At 48.6% G+C, this 18399-nt stretch overlaps 8 non-coding genes across 8 annotated transcripts; 1 reads left to right on the top strand and 7 right to left on the bottom strand.

Moving 5' to 3' along the window:
- The first annotated feature begins 218 nt into the window (after positions 1–218).
- Positions 219–292, top strand: trnan-guu (transfer RNA asparagine (anticodon GUU)). The gene has a single exon. It is a non-coding gene; the product is annotated as a tRNA-Asn (tRNA).
- A 5291-nt stretch (positions 293–5583) lies between these two features.
- Positions 5584–5657, bottom strand: trnan-guu (transfer RNA asparagine (anticodon GUU)). Its single transcript has one exon. It is a non-coding gene; the product is annotated as a tRNA-Asn (tRNA).
- A 253-nt stretch (positions 5658–5910) lies between these two features.
- On the bottom strand, positions 5911–5984 carry trnan-guu (transfer RNA asparagine (anticodon GUU)). Its single transcript has one exon. It is a non-coding gene; the product is annotated as a tRNA-Asn (tRNA).
- A 244-nt stretch (positions 5985–6228) lies between these two features.
- Positions 6229–6301, bottom strand: trnak-cuu (transfer RNA lysine (anticodon CUU)). The gene has a single exon. It is a non-coding gene; the product is annotated as a tRNA-Lys (tRNA).
- A 2085-nt stretch (positions 6302–8386) lies between these two features.
- Positions 8387–8459, bottom strand: trnak-cuu (transfer RNA lysine (anticodon CUU)). The gene has a single exon. It is a non-coding gene; the product is annotated as a tRNA-Lys (tRNA).
- Positions 8460–10647: 2188 nt separating this feature from the next.
- On the bottom strand, positions 10648–10720 carry trnak-cuu (transfer RNA lysine (anticodon CUU)). Its single transcript has one exon. It is a non-coding gene; the product is annotated as a tRNA-Lys (tRNA).
- A 1347-nt stretch (positions 10721–12067) lies between these two features.
- trnak-cuu (transfer RNA lysine (anticodon CUU)) lies at positions 12068–12140 on the bottom strand. Its single transcript has one exon. It is a non-coding gene; the product is annotated as a tRNA-Lys (tRNA).
- Positions 12141–12433: 293 nt separating this feature from the next.
- Positions 12434–12506, bottom strand: trnak-cuu (transfer RNA lysine (anticodon CUU)). Its single transcript has one exon. It is a non-coding gene; the product is annotated as a tRNA-Lys (tRNA).
- Between the last annotated feature and the right edge of the window lie 5893 nt (positions 12507–18399).

The following is an 18399-nucleotide window of genomic DNA, read 5'->3' as shown; positions in this document are numbered from 1 at the left end:
AGCTAAGCCTCCAAAAACCAACAAATTGAGAAATCTTGTCCGTGGCACAATTATCTACAATCTTCTAAAAGCTAACGCACCTTAAGCTATTCCAGGGGAACTTTTCAAACAGGAAAATAAACTTTTACAAAATGTAGAGCCCAACCTTCTAGCAATGTATAGCAAATGCAAGTGGGTGGGGCTTGCAGTTCGGGCCTAACCAACTTTCTATCAGGTCTGTCTCTGTGGCGCAATTGGTCAGCGCGTTCGGCTGTTAACTGAAAGGTTGGTGGTTCAAGCCCACCCAGGGACGTTTTGAGCTTTTAAAGAGAGCAGACTTGACATGGGTGAAAAAGGCACTTTCCACAAAACCAAAGAGCCACAAGTCCATCACCGATGGAGAGTGGCTAGCAAGGCTGAGGGCATTTGCCAGCTCTGGTGTTTGGCCTGCTGGAGGAGGCAATAGGCCAGCCCCAAGGCAAAGGAAGTGGCATGACATCTATCAGAAGGTAAAGTATAGCAAACTATGTACCTATTACTCATTACTGTCACTAGTATGCCACGCACTTGATTAAAATGATGCAATATGATGGTGCAGATAATGTTAATCAGACGTAGTACACTGATTGACTCACTCCAGGATAAATAGCAATTCTTATCATTTCAGATTGACAAATGCCCCATGCAGGCCCGTGGACAGACTACCCTCTTCGGAGGGTCCATCGCCAATGCGCAAATGCGGATTCCACACCATTATAGTGATCTATTTACAAATGACATCTTTTATTGTTTATCTTGCATCGCATGTTTGTTACAATGTTGTTATGCTGTTGCTGTTACATCACATGTCGTAATGCTGTTGTTTCAGTCTTTCAATGGTGAATTACAATGTTGTGACACGCGGTGAGGAGACCACCATCAAGCTCATTGAGCAGCTGCTGCAGACACTGGGGGGGGGGGGGGGGGCAAATGGAAGAGACCTCATGGGGGTGCAACTGCTGGATGATGTACGGATGGAGCACATTTGGCGTGTGCAAAAACGCCACGTCAAGTCCATCCAGGACCTCCCAGATGTGGCACTGTACACAGTGGTAGGCACCACCACCACCAAGAGTGGCGTCATACTGACCAAATACCGCTGTGCCATAGGGTCCACATCCCTGGAGTCCTTTCACTGGCACCTGAACAGGTTCATTCCAGGTTGGTGTCTCTCTTGTGTTTTACATTTTCAATAACTTGTAGGTTATTTTGTGAAAGCATTCAGATTGAAAAGCAATACAATGTTGTTGTTTTGTTTTTCAGGAACTAGTGCAAATGCACTAAATTTCCAGCTGTACCTCCTGGAAGGCCTGAACAGGTGGAACCAGGATCGGGGGACAGCAGCGGTGACCGGCAGGCCGTCATCTTTCCTGACCTACTCCGGTGACGTGAGCCAGTCTGTTAACAACAGCCTGAAGTTGTGTGGCGAGGCATTTGTGCCAACCTTCAGGCCACCTTCCATATACACTGGTATGTCTCGTTAATATCTGGCTCCATAATTCTTTTGGTTTATTGTTTTTCAGTGTTCTAACTGAAGTTCAACAAGGCTACATTTGTATCATTCCCATTGCCAAAGCCATCCGTTCAGACATAACATGATACAAATACAAGTCCGACTTTTCTAAATTAAAGGTTTATATATATAATGCTTTGACTACAACTAATGTGTGTGTGTGTGTGTGTGTCTGCTCTTATTCATAGGCGAGCTCATTGGCGTGGACTACCTTTTGAGCCAGACTGGAAAGCCCCTCAATGTGGTCCCTGGGTCAGAAGATACAGATGAGATGCTGGAGGATGTGGATGAGGGAGAGGAAGAAGAAGAAGACGAGGGCTTCCAGGAAGGCACAGTGGCAAGTCTCCTGGATGACCCAAGCCTCTCTTCCTCCTCTCTGCCTGGAGCCTCCCTTCTTGTTGCCTGGTCCCAGCCTGCTGCCTCCTCCCAGCCTGCTGCCTGGTCCCAGCCTGCTGCCTCCGCCCAGCCTGCTGCCTGGTCCCAGCCTGCTGCCTCCTCCCAGCCTGCAGCCGCCACCTTAGCTGCAGCCTCCTCTCTGCTTTTGTCCCTGCTCACCCAGCTGGCTTCCCTGTCTCCGACTCCTGCCTCCTCCCAAGCTGCGTCCTCCTCCCAGGCTGCGTCCACCTCCCAGGCTGCGTCAACCTCCCAGGCTGCGTCCTCCTCCCAGGCTCCAGAGTCCGGGGTATATAAATACATCATTTTGTGTGAAGAAATAACATCACGGTATCTGGGTTTTGTCCCATTTGACTGTTCTCAAGTTGTGTTGCTCATCTCTGTATTTTTGTTTAGGCTGTGGATCGCGCCTGCATGCCAGGGATGGACAGGGTGGAGAGCTTGGCGGAGTGTCTACTGGAGCTGAGGAACCAGCCGGTCTTGGCAATAGACAATCAGACGGTGAGGAACATTCATTGTCTTATTTTCCCTTTGTGCCATGTCATGCATATTCACACGCATAGATTTATTTTTCTTCTTCTCATGGGCTGTTGTGTTCTCTCTCTGCATAGGCGAGCAACATTGTTGCTCTGTGGCAGAACATGCTGGTGATGGACAGAGAGAGGGTGGTCTTCTCTGCCAGACACCAGAGCAGGCTGGACACGGGGAGGTTCAGGTCCCCAAAAAAGAGGAAGGACTTCACAGCAGGGGTGGACAGTGTGAAGAGGCACAGCCTGACCACCACTGGCTCCCTGGCACAGTGGCCAAACTGCTCCAGGTTAATGCAGGCGATAATAACCAGGCTCTGCGAGATCTACCGTAGTCCCCGGAGGATGGGGATGAGCACAGTCTCTCGGTGGGACCTCATCCTCGGGGACTACAGGAGGATCAGGCAGCGGATTCTGGGGAACGGCATCATTATGCAGCAGACGGACCTGCAGCTGGTGGACGTGAGCCAGACGACCCTGGTGCAGTGACACAATAAGAGGGTGAAGAGCCAAGACAATAGTACGGTCAGGCAGGGGCTGACCTTGCCGTCAAGTCACCTTCCCGAGGCTCATCACCCTCTGAACCCACCCACTGTACCGCCGGTAGCGACACCCACATCGACCAACCCAGCTCACCCGTACGACCTGCCCTCGTCAACTGGGAAGGCAAAACTGAAGAGGAAGCATTCAGAGCTGCGGCAGCTCTGCCCAGCTCCATCCCCAACACCTCAGCTGGTGATTTTGCAGCAGCCGTTCCCTGCTCCATCTCTGCCTGTTCTGGCCGTTGCTCCACAGGCCCTGGGATTCCCCTCTGCCGCTCCTGCTGCTCCTCCTGCTGCTGCTCCTACTGGTCCAGTCGTCCCCCGAAAACTGACCCGCAAAGTATTGCACAACACGTGCAAGAAATGCAGGCAGTTCCGAACGGCGGCGACTGGACACAGTCAGTATAAGGGGACGATATACTGCCCCTCAGTAGAGCGTGTCCCTAAGGAGCAGTGGTTGGAGGAGATGAAGAAAAGATAGACTGGACATTTGTATTTATTAAAGAGCATCGAGGAGGGAGCTTTGAAAGGAGCAAGCCTCTTGAGCAGTGAGTGCTGACGGTGGAAAAACAAAAGCTAAATATCGCCATTCAATTTAACATAGATAGAACTGACTGTTGTTGAGATCTAAACCCTGGATGACTGTTTTTCCATCCCTTTGGAAAGATAGTGGGTCTCTGGGAAACCTGATCATGACTTTGTGGTCAATAGCACACCGACTCCGAGCAGCCGTAAAAAAAAAGCTGTATTTGAAACATTGAAGGGTTCTGATAATTGAGTGTTAAGAATGACCTCAGGTGTGCAGGAAATACCCAAGTCCAAGAATGGAAAGCTTACCTTGAATTGATCTGACGTGAGTCAGACTCTCTCAGTAAACTACTGCTCTGGACGGTTTCCAACGCCTGCGGACCCACTGACTGAAAAAACGAGAGAAATGGGAAAAATTAAGGCGCTCTGCCCCGAGCAAACCTCCTGTCAATAAATGTTCTGTCACTTTAATGCTGTGAACTTTATGCTCTTGTTCTAGACTGAATCCACACATCCCTTTGGCTGTAGTGCAGCAGTTTATTAACAAAATAATTTATCCTTTTTTTTTTATTGGATTCATGCACAGGGCCCTGTTTCATATATATTTTTATATTCACTTGTATTCAAGTGTTAATCCCAGTGCGTGTTTTCTTGCAAACGACACTCATTTCATTCTTTGATTTACTGGACATTTGTATTTATGTATATAGTTGTGTTGATTTTATTGTGTGGTGCTTTTATATTTTATTATAATTATGTTATATATATTTTAGATACATTTTAATTATGGGATTTTATATTTTATTATAATATATTGTTATATAGATTGTAGAGTGGTGTTTTTAAATATTTTGTCCTTGATATTTCATAGACGATATTTCAATAAATAAAAGTTTGCTTTTGTCATACATTTTCTGTGCAAAGTCTTGTTTTCAGGTAGTGACACATTGTATCACAGTTACCCAGGGCCTACAATAACCTTTTTCAAATGACAGAGAATAGAATTAAGATTTCTACATCAATACTGTCTCAGTTCATGTTCAAGTCAATACCTTGAACATGTATTAACAGGTAATTGCATTGGATGGGTCAACATCATAAGTAAAGTATGGAAGTTTCATTTAATACTAACATAACAATACGTAATTGCATTGCACAAGTCAATATCTTGAATAAATTCAAATGGACATGGGCAACACAAACACTTTTATTATGAATATCATAAACCTCAATCCTGCCGGGGCCGGGATTTGAACCGGTGCTCCTGTGGACGATTTCTCTATGCACAAATGCACACAAAAGATCTTTTTCTTCAATAAGAATATAAATACGGTAAATAAGGACCTTAAAACACCACGGGAGTCTAAGTGGATGGCACTGAAGAGTGTTTTCTCTTCCTTTTCTCCTCTTTTCTCTTTTTTCCTTCTTTTTCCTTCTCCCCCCTTTTCCCCCTCCTTTTTCTTCCCCCCCTTCCCTTTAACAGACTATTGTTCCCCAGCTTCAGAACAATCGATCAGCGCATTCGGCTGTTAACTGAAAGTTTGGTTCAAGCCAACCCAGTGATGTTTTGTCTTTGAAAAAACAGCTGACTTCGCACAATAAAAAAATGAATTTGCCACAAGTAGGAATAATACTCTCAATAATAAACCTAACAGAACAACAACTACAAAGAGCATGGACGTTATTCTTAGGTCCCCAAACTGGACAGTCTCCTCCCGCAGGTTCGCAATCAAAAATCAAAAACGGGATTGCTGACAAGCGAAAACCCTGGCAGGGGCCAACATGCAAGCAGAATCTGTGACAAAGGACTACCTTGGTGGAGACTAACACTACACCCACTAGAAACATGTTTGTCCCGAGTATACGGACATAACTCTCACTTCAAGAACTGGATGGGTCATAGCAATCACCACGGTACCGCATATTCCCACAAGACTCCCCAGGGGAAATGGTCGTAAGCCTTATCCAAGTAAACCAAACACATGTAGACAAACATGCTGCACTTGTAAGAAGAGCTTCAGTTCAACCAATGGCTGTCTTAGGCATAAAAAAAAGGAGATTCCGTCCCTGGGTGGGCTTGAACCACCAACCTTTCGGTTAACAGCCGAACGCGCTAACCAATTGCGCCACAGAGACGAGGACAATACAAGCGCTACAGCTAGCATCATTTGTTCATATGCTCTGTAGAAACGGGGGATGGGTCTGAGGCAAAATGTGCACATTTGGTATGATAACATTCGGTATTTGGTTGGGAAAAGTGGTGTTTCATTGCCCAGCTAGTACAGTAGCAGTAGTAGAGCATGAGACTCTTAATCTAAGGGTTTGCTGCACTTGTAAGAAGAGCTTCAGTTCAACCAATGGCTGTCTTAGGCATAAAAAAAGGAGATTCCGTCCCTGGGTGGGCTTGAACCACCAACCTTTCGGTTAACAGCCGAACGCGCTAACCAATTGCGCCACAGAGACGAGGACAATACAAGAGCTACAGCTAGCATCATTTGTTCATATGCTCTGTAGGAACGGGGGATGGGTCTGAGGTGTGGTGTTTCATTGCCCAGCTAGGACAGTAGCAGTAGTAGAGCATGAGACTCTTAATCTAAGGGTTGGTGGGCACAATATTTTGTGTATAATATAGAATATTAGTTCATTGTTTTAGGGGCACATAACTAAAACAGTTATGGCTAAAACGGTCATAACTAAAAAAGTAACACGCCCAACGTGGGGCTCGAACCCACGACCCTGAGATTAAGAGTCTCATGCTCTACCGACTGAGCTAGCCGGGCAACTGATGTCATCTTCGTGGGCGGGGCCAGAAAAACTTTTGCGAGGGGTATAATATAATGCTGCATAGTAAATCTTGGCCTTAGAAGTATGTTACTATTGTTGTACTGTTGTGAGCTAACCTGAGATACTAACATTAGCAACATGCCTTACAGTGTTTTTCACAAACCACTATTGCTGTTTGTTGTTTTAACCGTGACATATCATAATCCCCAAAAAGAAATAGACAACTTCAGGAAAAAGAAAGTCGGAAAAAACTATCGGGAGGAGTTCGGGGAGGCCATGAGAAGGACTTTCGGTTGGCCTCAAGGAGGTTCTGGCAAACCATCCGACGGCTCAGGAAGGGAAAGCAGGGCTTACCCCAGGCTGTTCTCAGCAGGGGGGGGGGGGGAACTGCTAACCTGGACGGAGGACATCGTCGGGCGGTGGTAAGAGCACTTTGAGGAACTCCTAAACCCGACCAACATGTCCTCTGCAGAGGAGGCAGCGTCTGAGGACCTAGGGGGAGGCTCACCCATATCCCTGGCAGAGGTCGCTGAGGTAGTTAAAAAGCTCCTTGGTGGCAAGGCGCCGGGGGTGGATGAGATCCGCCCTGAGATGCTGAAGGCGCTGGACATAGTTGGGCTGTCCTGGCTGACACGCCTCTTCAATGTCGCATTGGGGTCGGGATCAGTGCCCATGGAATGGCAGACCGGGGTGGTGGTTCCCATCTTCAAAAAGGGGGACCGGAGAGTGTGCTCGAATTACCGGGGTATCACACTACTCAGCCTCCCGGGGAAGGCTTATGCCAGGGTGCTGGAAAGGAGGCTCCGACCGCTTGTCGAACCTCAGATTCAAGAGGAGCAGTGCGGATTCCGTCCCGGCCGTGGAACAGTGGACCAGCTCTTTACCCTTGCAAGACTACTGGAGGGGCTCTGGGAGTTTGCCCAACCAGTCTACATGTGCTTTGTGGACTTGGAGAAGGCTTTCGACCGGGTCCCTCGGGGGGTCTTGTGGGGGGTGCTGCGGGAGTATGGGGTGCCGGACCCGTTACAACGGGCGATCCGGTCTCTGTACGACTGCAGTAGGAGCTGTGTCCGCATTCTCTGCAATAAGTCAGACACGTTCCCGGTGGGTGTTGGCCTCCGCCAGGGCTGCCCTTTGTCACTGGTCCTGTTCGTGATTTTCATGGACAGGATATCTAGGCGCAGCCTGGGGGCGGAGAACGTCAGTTTCGGGGGTCTCGGGATCGCCTCTCTGCTATTTGCAGATGATGTGGTCCTGTTAGCCTCCTCGGATCGTGACCTCCAGCATTCACTGGGACGGTTTGCAGCCGAGTGTGAAGCGGCGGGGATGAGAGTTAGCACCTCCAAATCTGAGGCCATGGTGCTCTGCCGGAAACTGGTGGATTGCTCCCTCCAGGTGGGGACGGAGTGCCTACCTCAAGCGAAGGAGTTCAAGTATCTCGGGGTCTTGTTCACGAGTGAGGGTAAGATGGAGCGGGAGATCGACAGACGGATCGGTGCAGCTGCAGCAGTAAAGCAGGCGCTGCACCGGACCGTCTTGGTGAAGAGGGAGCTGAGCCGGAAGGCAAAGCTCTCAATTTACCACTCGGTCTACGTTCCTACCCTCACCTATGGTCACGAACTCTGGGTCGTGACCGAAAGGACAAGGTCGCGGCTACAAGCGGCCGAAATGAGTTTCCTCCGTAGGGTGGCCGGGCTCAGCCTTAGAGATAGGGTAAGGAGCTCGGTCATCAGGAGGGAGCTTGGAGTCGAGCCGCTACTCCTTCGCGTCGAAAGGAGTCAGCTGAGGTGGTTCGGGCATCTAATTAGGATGCCTCCTGGACGCCTCCCACTGGAGGTTTTCCAGGCACGTCCAACTGGGAAGACCCAGAACACGCTGGAGAGATTACATCTCCCAGCTGGCCTGGGAACGCCTCGGGATCCCCCAGAATGAGCTGGAACATGTTGCCGGTGAGAGGGAGGTCTGGGTCGGCCTGCTTGACCTGCTGCCACCGCGACCCGACCCCGGATAAGCGGTGGAAAATGGATGGATGGATGGAAAAAACTAGCTTGGCACATGACTAAATTAGTAATAAAGATATGAGCCCAACGTGGGGCTCGAACCCACGACCCTGAGATTAAGAGTCTCATGCTCTACCGACTGAGCTAGCCGGGCAACTGATGTCATCCTTGTGGGCGGGGCCAGAAAAACTTTTGCGAGTGGTATCATATAACGCTGCATAGTAAATCTTGGCCTTAGAAGAATGTTACAATTGTTGTACTGTTGTGAGCTAACCTGAGATACTAACATTAGCAACATGCCTTACAGTGTTTTTCACAAACCATTATTGCTGTTTATTGTTTTAACCGTGACATATCATAATCCCCAAAAAGAAATAGACAACTTCAGGAAAAAGAAAGTCGGAAAATACTATCTTGGCGCATGAGAGATGGCCCTTTCTGCAGAGCCGCAGGAAGCTTCTCTGGTCCTGCTGAGGGTGCATCTGGAGCTGGGATACCCTGCTGCAAGATGTTTTTTTCAAGTGCCCTGCCACGCCTGCTGAACCTGGGAAAACATAAAACAACCAATATTAATAAACAGATTGTAAACAACTGAATACCGCTCCGCTCACTCCTCTTCTTCCAAGACTGTTGTCACGGGGCCTTCACATCTACGTATCAATGTAGATATGAAGGGCTCATTCTAAGTGAATGAAAACACTAATTAAAAAAATAACTACGTGATAATACAGACAACATAGTTATGTTCATTTCTACTAATATATCCCACATAATGCTATACACATTGTACCTTTAAGCAGTAATACACAAGAGTGATCAATTGCTATGTGATCATGACTGTGATGCAGCAGCATGACACAGCAATAGATCACACCCTCTTATGTATGCTTGCTTTTGTAAAATAGATTCTTCATTTAGATTTTCATTTCATGTGTTGAGCCAGCCATCATGCTATGAAAACAGATTACAGCTGGAATGCAAAACTGACTAATGGAAGCGATGCAGAAAACATGCTCTGCATAAAATATGAGTATATGAAGCATGCTCATATACTCACCACTGTGTGACTGTTAGAGCAACCAACTAATCAAGGTAGTTTAATCTTTAACAATGTATCTATAATGCAATATATATATAATATATATATATATATATATATATATATATATATATATAAATATATATATATATATATATATATAAACTGAGCTTTTTTGTATCCTCGATCTTCAAAGTAACAGGTAACTGAAGTTATTAATTACATGTAGTGGAGTAAAAAGCACAATATTTGTTACTGAATTGTAATCGAGTAGTAGTGAAATGAACGTTACTAACAGGTGTCCAGTAACGTTGTTACGTTATTGTAAAGGTTACGACTCACAGACAAGAGTACTGTTTCATTTTAATGTAGGTCTTGTCATGCTGTATGTAACATTACTTTATTGTAAATGAATGAATACATAAAAAGAAAAGTAAAATAACAGTAATGGCGGACAGTCCCACTTAACGTTAGCTCGCTACCGTAATCAACAAGCGGGTTAGTTTGTTAACTCTGTTAGTTAACGTTAAAGTAACCCGACACAAACGTAATATCAGTAACGTTAGACCAGCTAAGTATCCTGAGTACTAAAATCGCTATCTGTAATGTAATACAGAGATGACAGGTGACGTTCGTTAGGACGCGTTTCATCGTTAGTAAAGAGTTACCGAGCCACGGGTCATTCATTCAAATATCGATATATCTCAATTAATTTATATTGACAGTAGCTATAAAGGATTGACTTACTTTCGAAATGTTGTTAAGATGAAAAAGAATCAGGCGGCTCGTCCTCCACCGCCGAATATAATCGTCTTCGGTCGTCCTCGTCATTCACCGTGAGTGTTCGCGAGCTCGAAGACGCCGATTGGTCAATTCTTGGTTGCGATACGAGCACCAATTGGCCGCAGCGGACACTTCCTGGTTGATTTGTGGTTACAGACTGAACGGTGATTGGCTTTCACAACCAAGAATTAGGTCGACTTACGAGCTACATGGAGCACCAGCCAGGCAACTGATGTCATCCTCGTGGGCGGGGCCAGAAAAACTTTTGCGAGGGGTATCATATAACGCTGCATAGTAAATCTTGGCCTTAGAAGTATGTTACTATTGTTGTACTGTTGTGAGCTAACCTGAGATACTAACATTAGCAACATGCCTTACAGTGTTTTTCACAAACCATTATTGCTGTTTGTTGTTTCAACCGTGACATATCATAATCCCCAAAAAGAAATAGACAACTTCAGTAAAAAGAAAGTCGGAAAAAACTATCTTGGCGCATGACTAAATTAGTAATAAAGATATGAGCCCAACGTGGGGCTCGAACCCACGACCCTGAGATTAAGAGTCTCATGCTCTACCGACTGAGCTAGCCGGGCAACTGATGTCATCCTCGTGGGCGGGGCCAGAAAAACTTTTGCGAGGGAAATCATATAACGCTACATAGTAAATCTTGGCCTTAGAAGTATGTTATGCTTCAAACCAACCAGGCCTTGAAGGTCTCCTTCTTCAGCTTGACGGCTTCCCTCACCTCTGGTGTCCACCACCGGGTTCTCGGGTTGCCGCCACGACAGGCACCGATGACCTTCCGGCCACAGCTCCTAGCGGCCGTGTCCGCAATAGAGGCTTTGAACATGGTCCATTCGGATTCCGTGTCCCCAACCTCCCTCGGGATGTGTGAGAAGTTCTTCCGGAGGTGGGAGTTAAAGACCTCCCGGACAGGGTCCTCCGCCAGACGTTCCCAGTTCACCCTCACTACATGTTTGGGCTTGCTGGGTCTTTCCAACCGGTTCCCCTGCCATCTGATCCAACTCACCACCAGGTGGTGATCAGGCGACAGCTCTGCTCCTCTCTTCACCCGAGTGTCCAAGACATACGGCCGCAAATCAAATGATACGATTACAAAGTCGATCATTGATCTCCGGCCTAAGGTGTTCTGGTACCAGGTACACTTATGAGCCACCTTATGTTCGAACATAGTGTTCGTTATGGCCAAACCGTGGCAAGCACAGAAGTCCAATAACGAAACACCATTCGGGTTCAGATCGGGCAAGCCGTTCCTCCCAATCACCCCCCGCCAGGTTTCTCCGTCATTGCCCACGTGAGCGTTGAAGTCCCCCAGGAGAACTATGGAGTCGGTAGGCGGCGCCCTTTCCAGGACCCCTCCCACCGACTCCAAGAAGGCCGGATACTCCGAACTGCTGTTTGGTGCATAAGCACAAACCACAGTCAGAGCCTTGCTCCCCGCAACCCGTAGGCGCATGGAGGCGACCCTCTCGTTCTCCGGGGAGAACTCCAACACAGCGGCGCTCAGCCGGGGGCTCGTGAGTATCCCCACTCCCGCCTGGCGCCTCTCACCCTGGCCAACTCTGGAAAAGGACAAAGTCCAACCCCTCTCCAGGAGCTTGGTTCCAGAGCCAACACTGTGTGTGGAGGTGAGTCCAACTATATCTAGCTGGTATCGCTCCACCTCCTGCACCAGCTCCGGCTCTTTCCCCGCTAGCGAGGTGACGTTCCACGTCCCTAGAGCTAGTCTATGCTGCCGGCGATCGGCATGCCCAGGCCTCCTGCCCGACCTGCCGTCCGGTCTGCATTGCACCCAACCCCAATGCTTGTCCCTGCGGGTGGTGAGTCCACAGGGTGGCTGCTCCCTGTAGACAATTTCAGTAAAAAGAAAGTCGGAAAAAACTATCTTGGCGCATGACTAAATTAGTAATAAAGATATGAGCCCAACGTGGGGCTCGAACCCACGACCCTGAGATTAAGAGTCTCATGCTCTACCGACTGAGCTAGCCAGGCAACTGATGTCATCCTCGTGGGCGGGGCCAGAAAAACCTTTGCGAGGGGTATCATATAACGCTGCATAGTAAATCTTGGCCTTAGAAGTATGTTACTATTGTTGTACTGTTGTGAGCTAACCTGAGATACTAACATAAGCAACATGCCGTACAGTGTTTTTCACAAACCATTATTGCTGTTTGTTGTTTCAACCGTGACATATCATAATCCCCAAAAAGAAATAGACAACTTCAGTAAAAAGAAAGTCGGAAAAAACTATCTTGGCTCATGACTAAATTAGTAATAAAGATATGAGCCCAACGTGGGGCTCGAACCCACGACCCTGAGATTAAGAGTCTCATGCTCTACCGACTGAGCTAGCCGGGCTGCTGGTGACATCACAGGGGGCGGGGGAATAAAAACATTCTATTGGCCCTTCAATACACCTATCAACTACTGCTGACTATAAGGGTAGCGTATAACGCTGCAGAGTAAATCTTGGCCTCTCAAACATGAGATACTAGCATGATACGAGCATATAAATGTACATTGGTACATAGAGGGTGATAAGAAGTTGTACTTGGAGGGGCTTAGGACCCAGGGAAATGTAGGTGAAGGAAACAGAAAGTGACAGAATGGAAGACACGCCACACAAACAGATGTTCACCGCTCGCTGGCTGGTCGGTTGGCCGGCTGGTTCTCCATCCATTTTCCTCTACTTATTCGGGGTCGGGTCGCGGTGGCAGCAGGCCAAGCAGGCTGACCCAGACCTCCCTCTCACCGGCAACATGTTCCAGCTCATTCTGGGGGATCCCGAGGCGTTCCCAGGCCAGTTGGGAGATGTAATCTCTCCAGCGTGTTCTGGGTCTTCCCCGGGGTCTCTTCCCAGTTGGACGTGCCTGGAAAACCTCCAGTGGGAGGCGTCCAGGAGGCATCCTAATTAGATGCCCGAACCACCTTCCGCTGACTCCTTTCGACGTGAAGGAGTAGCGGCTCGACTCCAAGCTCCCTCCTGATGGCCGAGCTCCTTACCCTACCGGGCTGAGCCCGGCCACCCTACGGCGGAAACTCATTTCGGCCGCTTGTAGTCGCGACCTTGTCCTTTCGGTCACGACCCAGAGTTCGTGACCATAGGTGAGGGTAGGAACGTAGACCGAGTGGTAAATTGAGAGCTTTGCCTTCCGGCTCAGCTCCCTCTTCACCAAGACGGTCCGGTGCAGCGCCTGCTTTACTGCTGCAGCCGCACCGATCCGCCTGTCGATCTCCCGCTCCATCTTACCCTCACTCGTGAACAAGACCCCGAGATAATTAAACTCCTTCGCTTGAGGTAGGCACTCCGTCCCCACCTGGAGGGAGCAATCCACCGGTTTCCGGCAGAGAACCATGGCCTCAGATTTGGAGGTGCTAACTCTCATCCCCGCCGCTTCACACTCGGCTGCAAACCGCCCAGTGAATGCTGGAGGTCATGATCCGAGGAGGCTAACAGGACCACATCATCTACAAACAGCAGAGAGGCGATCCCGAGACCCCCGAACCTGACGTTCTCCGCTCCGAGGCTGCGCCCAGATATCCTGTCCATGAAAGTCACGAACAGGACCGGTGACAAAGGGCAGCCCTGGCAGAGGCCAACACCCACCGGGAACGTGTCTGACTTATTGCAGAGAATGCGGACACAGCTCCTACTGCAGTCGTACAGAGACCGGATCGCCCGTTGTAACTGGTCTGGCACCCCATACTCCCGCAGCACCCCCCACAAGAACCCCCGAGGGACCCGGTTGAAAGCCTTCTCCAAGTCCACAAAGTGTATCGAGTAGTTCGAAGCACATGTAGACTGGTTGGGCAGACTCCCAGAACCCCTCCAGTAGTCTTGCGAGGGTAAAGAGCTGGACCACTGTTCCACGGCCGGGACGGAATCCGCACTGCTCCTCTTGAATCTGAGGTTCGACAAGCGGTCGGAGCCTCCTTTCCAGCACCCTGGCATAAGCCTCCCCCGGGAGGCTGAGTAGTGTGATACCCCGGTAATTCGAGCACACTCTCCGGTCCCCCTTTTTGAAGATGGGAACCACCACCCCGGTCTGCCATTCCATGGGCACTGATCCCGACCCCCATGCGACATTGAAGAGGCGTGTCAGCCAGGACAGCCCAACTATGTCCAGCGCTTTCAGCATCTCAGGGCGGATCTCATCCACCCCAGGCGCCTTGCCACCAAGGAGCTTTTTAACTACCTCAGCGACCTCTGCCAGGGATATGGGTGAGCCTCCCCCTAGGTCTTCAGGCGCTGCCTCCTCTGCAGAGGACATGTTGGTCGGGTTTTGGAGTTCCTCAAAGTGCTCTTTCCACCGTGCGACGATGTCCCCCGTCCGGGTTAGCAGTCCCCCCCCTGCTGAGAACAGCCTGGGGTAAGCCCCGCTTTCCCTTCCTGAGCCGTCGGATGGTTTGCCAGAACCTCCTTGAGGCCAACCGAAAGTCCTTCTCCATGGCCTCCCTGAACTCCTCCCATGCCCGAGTTTTAGCATTCGCGACCACCGCAGCTGCAGCCCTTCTGGCCTGCTGGTACCTGTCAGCTGCTTCAGGAGACCCCTGGGCCAACCAGGCCTTGAAGGTCTCCTTCTTCAGCTTGACGGCTTCCCTCACCTCCGGTGTCCACCACCGGGTTCTCGGGTTGCCGCCACGACAGGCACCGATGACCTTCCGGCCACAGCTCCTAGCGGCCGCGTCCACAATAGAGGCTTTGAACATGGTCCATTCGGATTCCGTGTCCCCAACCTCCCTCGGGATGTGTGAGAAGTTCTTCCGGAGGTGGGAGTTAAAGACCTCCCGGACAGGGTCCTCCGCCAGACGTTCCCAGTTCACCCTCACTACATGTTTGGGCTTGCTGGGTCTTTCCAACCGGTTCCCCTGCCATCTGATCCAACTCACCACCAGGTGGTGATCAGGCAACAGCTCTGCTCCTCTCTTCACCCGAGTGTCCAAGACATACGGCCGCAAATCAAATGATACGATTACAAAGTCGATCATTGATCTCCGGCCTAAGGTGTTCTGGTACCAGGTACACTTATGAGCCACCTTATGTTCGAACATAGTGTTCGTTATGGCCAAACCGTGGCAAGCACAGAAGTCCAATAACGAAACACCATTCGGGTTCAGATCGGGCAAGCCGTTCCTCCCAATCACCCCCCGCCAGGTTTCTCCGTCATTGCCCACGTGAGCGTTGAAGTCCCCCAGGAGAACTATGGAGTCGGTAGGCGGCGCCCTTTCCAGGACCCCTCCCACCGACTCCAAGAAGGCCGGATACTCCGAACTGCTGTTTGGTGCATAAGCACAAACCAGTCAGAGCCTTGCTCCCCGCAACCCGTAGGCGCATGGAGGCGACCCTCTCGTTCTCCGGGGAGAACTCCAACACAGCGGCGCTCAGCCGGGGGCTCGTGAGTATCCCCACTCCCGCCTGGCGCCTCTCACCCTGGGCAACTCCGGAAAAGGACAAAGTCCAACCCCTCTCCAGGAGCTTGGTTCCAGAGCCAACGCTGTGTGTGGAGGTGAGTCCAACTATATCTAGCTGGTATCGCTCCACCTCCTGCACCAGCTCCGGCTCTTTCCCCGCTAGCGAGGTGACGTTCCACGTCCCTAGAGCTAGTCTATGCTGCCGGCGATCGGCATGCCCAGGCCTCCTGCCCGACCTGCCATCTGGTCTGCATTGCACCCAACCCCGATGCTTGTCCCTGCGGGTGGTGAGTCCACAGGGTGGCTGCTCCATGGTGTTTCTTTGGGCTGAGCCCGACCGGGCCCCATGGGCGAAGGCCCATGTACACGAACACGAACGGCCCATGTACGGACTGTACACGACCACGTCTGACATCACACACACCTGATCACTCCGCTCTGCATGTCGATAAAGTGGTACCATTACATTACACCCGTAACGTTGTTCTGAAACATGGCGGAGGCAGAGAAATCAGTACGACCTAAGTCGTCCAAGGTGTGGGAGCATTTCACACTTAATAAATTGAAAAAGTGTGTTCATTGCAAGATATGCAAAAGCGACATGATATGGCACGGGAGCACCACGGTGATGATTCAGCACCTAAAACGCAAACATGTTGGAGTCCTTGATGAGGAGGAAGGGGTTCAACAGCACGGTAAGTCTACAGAATCCTACTTTTGTTCCGTTTTGAAGTGAGGAACGTAACATCCCTCCAGTAGCTCTTCTGGTGCTGGTGTTTACTCGTTATCCAGCTTGACAAGCATGACAAGTTAGCGTTAGCTCGTTAATAACAGTAGTAAAGCAGGGGTGGTATAGTTTGTAAGCCTAAAGACACGTTTTTATTCACTCGCCTTTTTTGGCCCATTCATTATTCAATCTGTTGTCATGTATATATATATTCTGTGCTTTGTCCCATATCGGTTATTGTTTGTATATTTGTGTGTGCTGTACTTTTTAATTTCATTTTATAGCACTTGGTCATCTTAAGCTGTGTTTAAATATGGTGTATAATGAACTTAACTTGCACTTACTACAATGATGGTAATAATTTAATGAATAAGCCTCAAGTGAACTTGAGTGTGTGTGTGTGTCTTGTCTGTATCTGCTCTTTGGGTTACTTACCTTTACACAACTAGTAACTAAAACAGCAAGTATATATGTATTGAGTTGATGTAAATAGTGCTATTACACATACTCATACTATCTTTTTGATTCCAGAAAAAAACAGCAAACCATGAGAGGCTTCTTGATGGGAAATGCATCATGTCATATTTTTGCATTGCAGTGCAAAGTGTCAAAGGGAGTGAGAGTGAGTGCGTCTGTGAGTGTGAGTGTGTGCGTCTGTGAGTGAGAGTTTGTGAGTGTGTGCGTCTGTGAGTTTGTGAGTGTGTGCGTCTGAGTTTGTGAGTGTGAGAGTTTGTGAGTGTGTGCGTCTGTGAGTGTGAGAGTTTGTGAGTGTGTGCGTCTGTGAGTGTGAGAGTTTGTGAGTGTGTGCATCTGTGAGTGTGAGAGTTTGAGTGTGAGAGTTTGTGAGTGTGTGCGTCTGTGAGTTTGTGAGTGTGAGAGTTTGTGTGTGTGCGTCTGTGAGAGTTTGTGAGTGTGTGCGTCTGTGAGTGTGAGAGTTTGTGAGTGTGTGCATCTGTGAGTGTGAGAGTTTGTGAGTGTGTGCGTCTGTGAGTGTGAGAGTTTGTGAGTGTGTGCGTCTGTGAGTGTGAGAGTTTGTGAGTGTGTGCGTCTGTGAGTGTGAGAGTTTGTGAGTGTGTGCATCTGTGAGTGTGAGAGTTTGAGTGTGAGAGTTTGTGAGTGTGTGCGTCTGTGAGTTTGTGAGTGTGAGAGTTTGTGTGTGTGTGCGTCTGTGAGTGTGAGAGTTTGTGAGTGTGTGCGTCTGTGAGTGTGAGTTTGTGAGTGTGTGCGTCTGTGAGTGTGAGAGTTTGTGAGTGTGTGCGTCTGTGAGTGAGAGTTTGTGAGTGTGTGCGTCTGTGAGTGTGAGAGTTTGTGAGTGTGTGCATCTGTGAGTGAGTTTGTGAGTGTGTGAGTTTGTGAGTGTGTGCGTCTGTGAGTGTGAGAGTTTGTGCATCTGTGAGTGTGAGAGTTTGTGAGTTTGTGAGTCTGTGAGTGTGGTGTAGAGAACAAGTTCTGACGTTCAAACAAATCCTGTTAAGTTTTATGATTTGTATTTTTAATTTTTTTTTATAAATTATTTATTGTTCTGACAACTCAGGTCCCTTTAAACAAAAATATACATATTTTTGTGCACATGTGTATGTTTTTTGTGTTAGTCCATTTGTTTTTTAATTATTACTTTAACAGCTCAGGGATGTTCAAGGAGCAACCTGTTTGTGCACTTTCTGAAGATCAGTTCTGTTTTTGAATAAAGGGTTGGAAAGTAATGGTTTTTTGTTTTTTTATCCGATTCATCGATTAATCTAAAAAAGTATCGCCCGATTAATCGATTATTAAAATAATCGTTAGTTGCAGCCCTACAATCAGCATAGAGTGGTATCAGAGTATTAAAAATGCAAACATACCGTCAACTTCGCTGTTATCTGTTCCAATTTCCAAGCTAATGTTGTGCCTAGAAAATGAAAAAAAAGCAATTTAAAGGAATTCCAATAAAATGTTTTTGTTTGTTAAAAAAGTATCTTGAGTTAAACTGTTACAATGTGTTTTGTAAAAGAAAGAGTTAACCAGTAAGGTGCACATGACTGCAGCATCAAAATCATGTCCGCCATTGACCACGTGACGACCTGAGCTGGCGTTAGACTCTCAGATTACCTCCATTAATCGCTAACTTTACTC

Source organism: Anarhichas minor, unplaced genomic scaffold (genome assembly GCF_050575085.1).
Source record: "Anarhichas minor isolate MPS153535 unplaced genomic scaffold, ASM5057508v1 ptg000016l, whole genome shotgun sequence".
NCBI lineage: Eukaryota > Metazoa > Chordata > Actinopteri > Perciformes > Anarhichadidae > Anarhichas > Anarhichas minor.
Note: the sequence above shows the minus strand (reverse complement) of the source record. Positions and strands in the feature narration are given on the sequence as shown.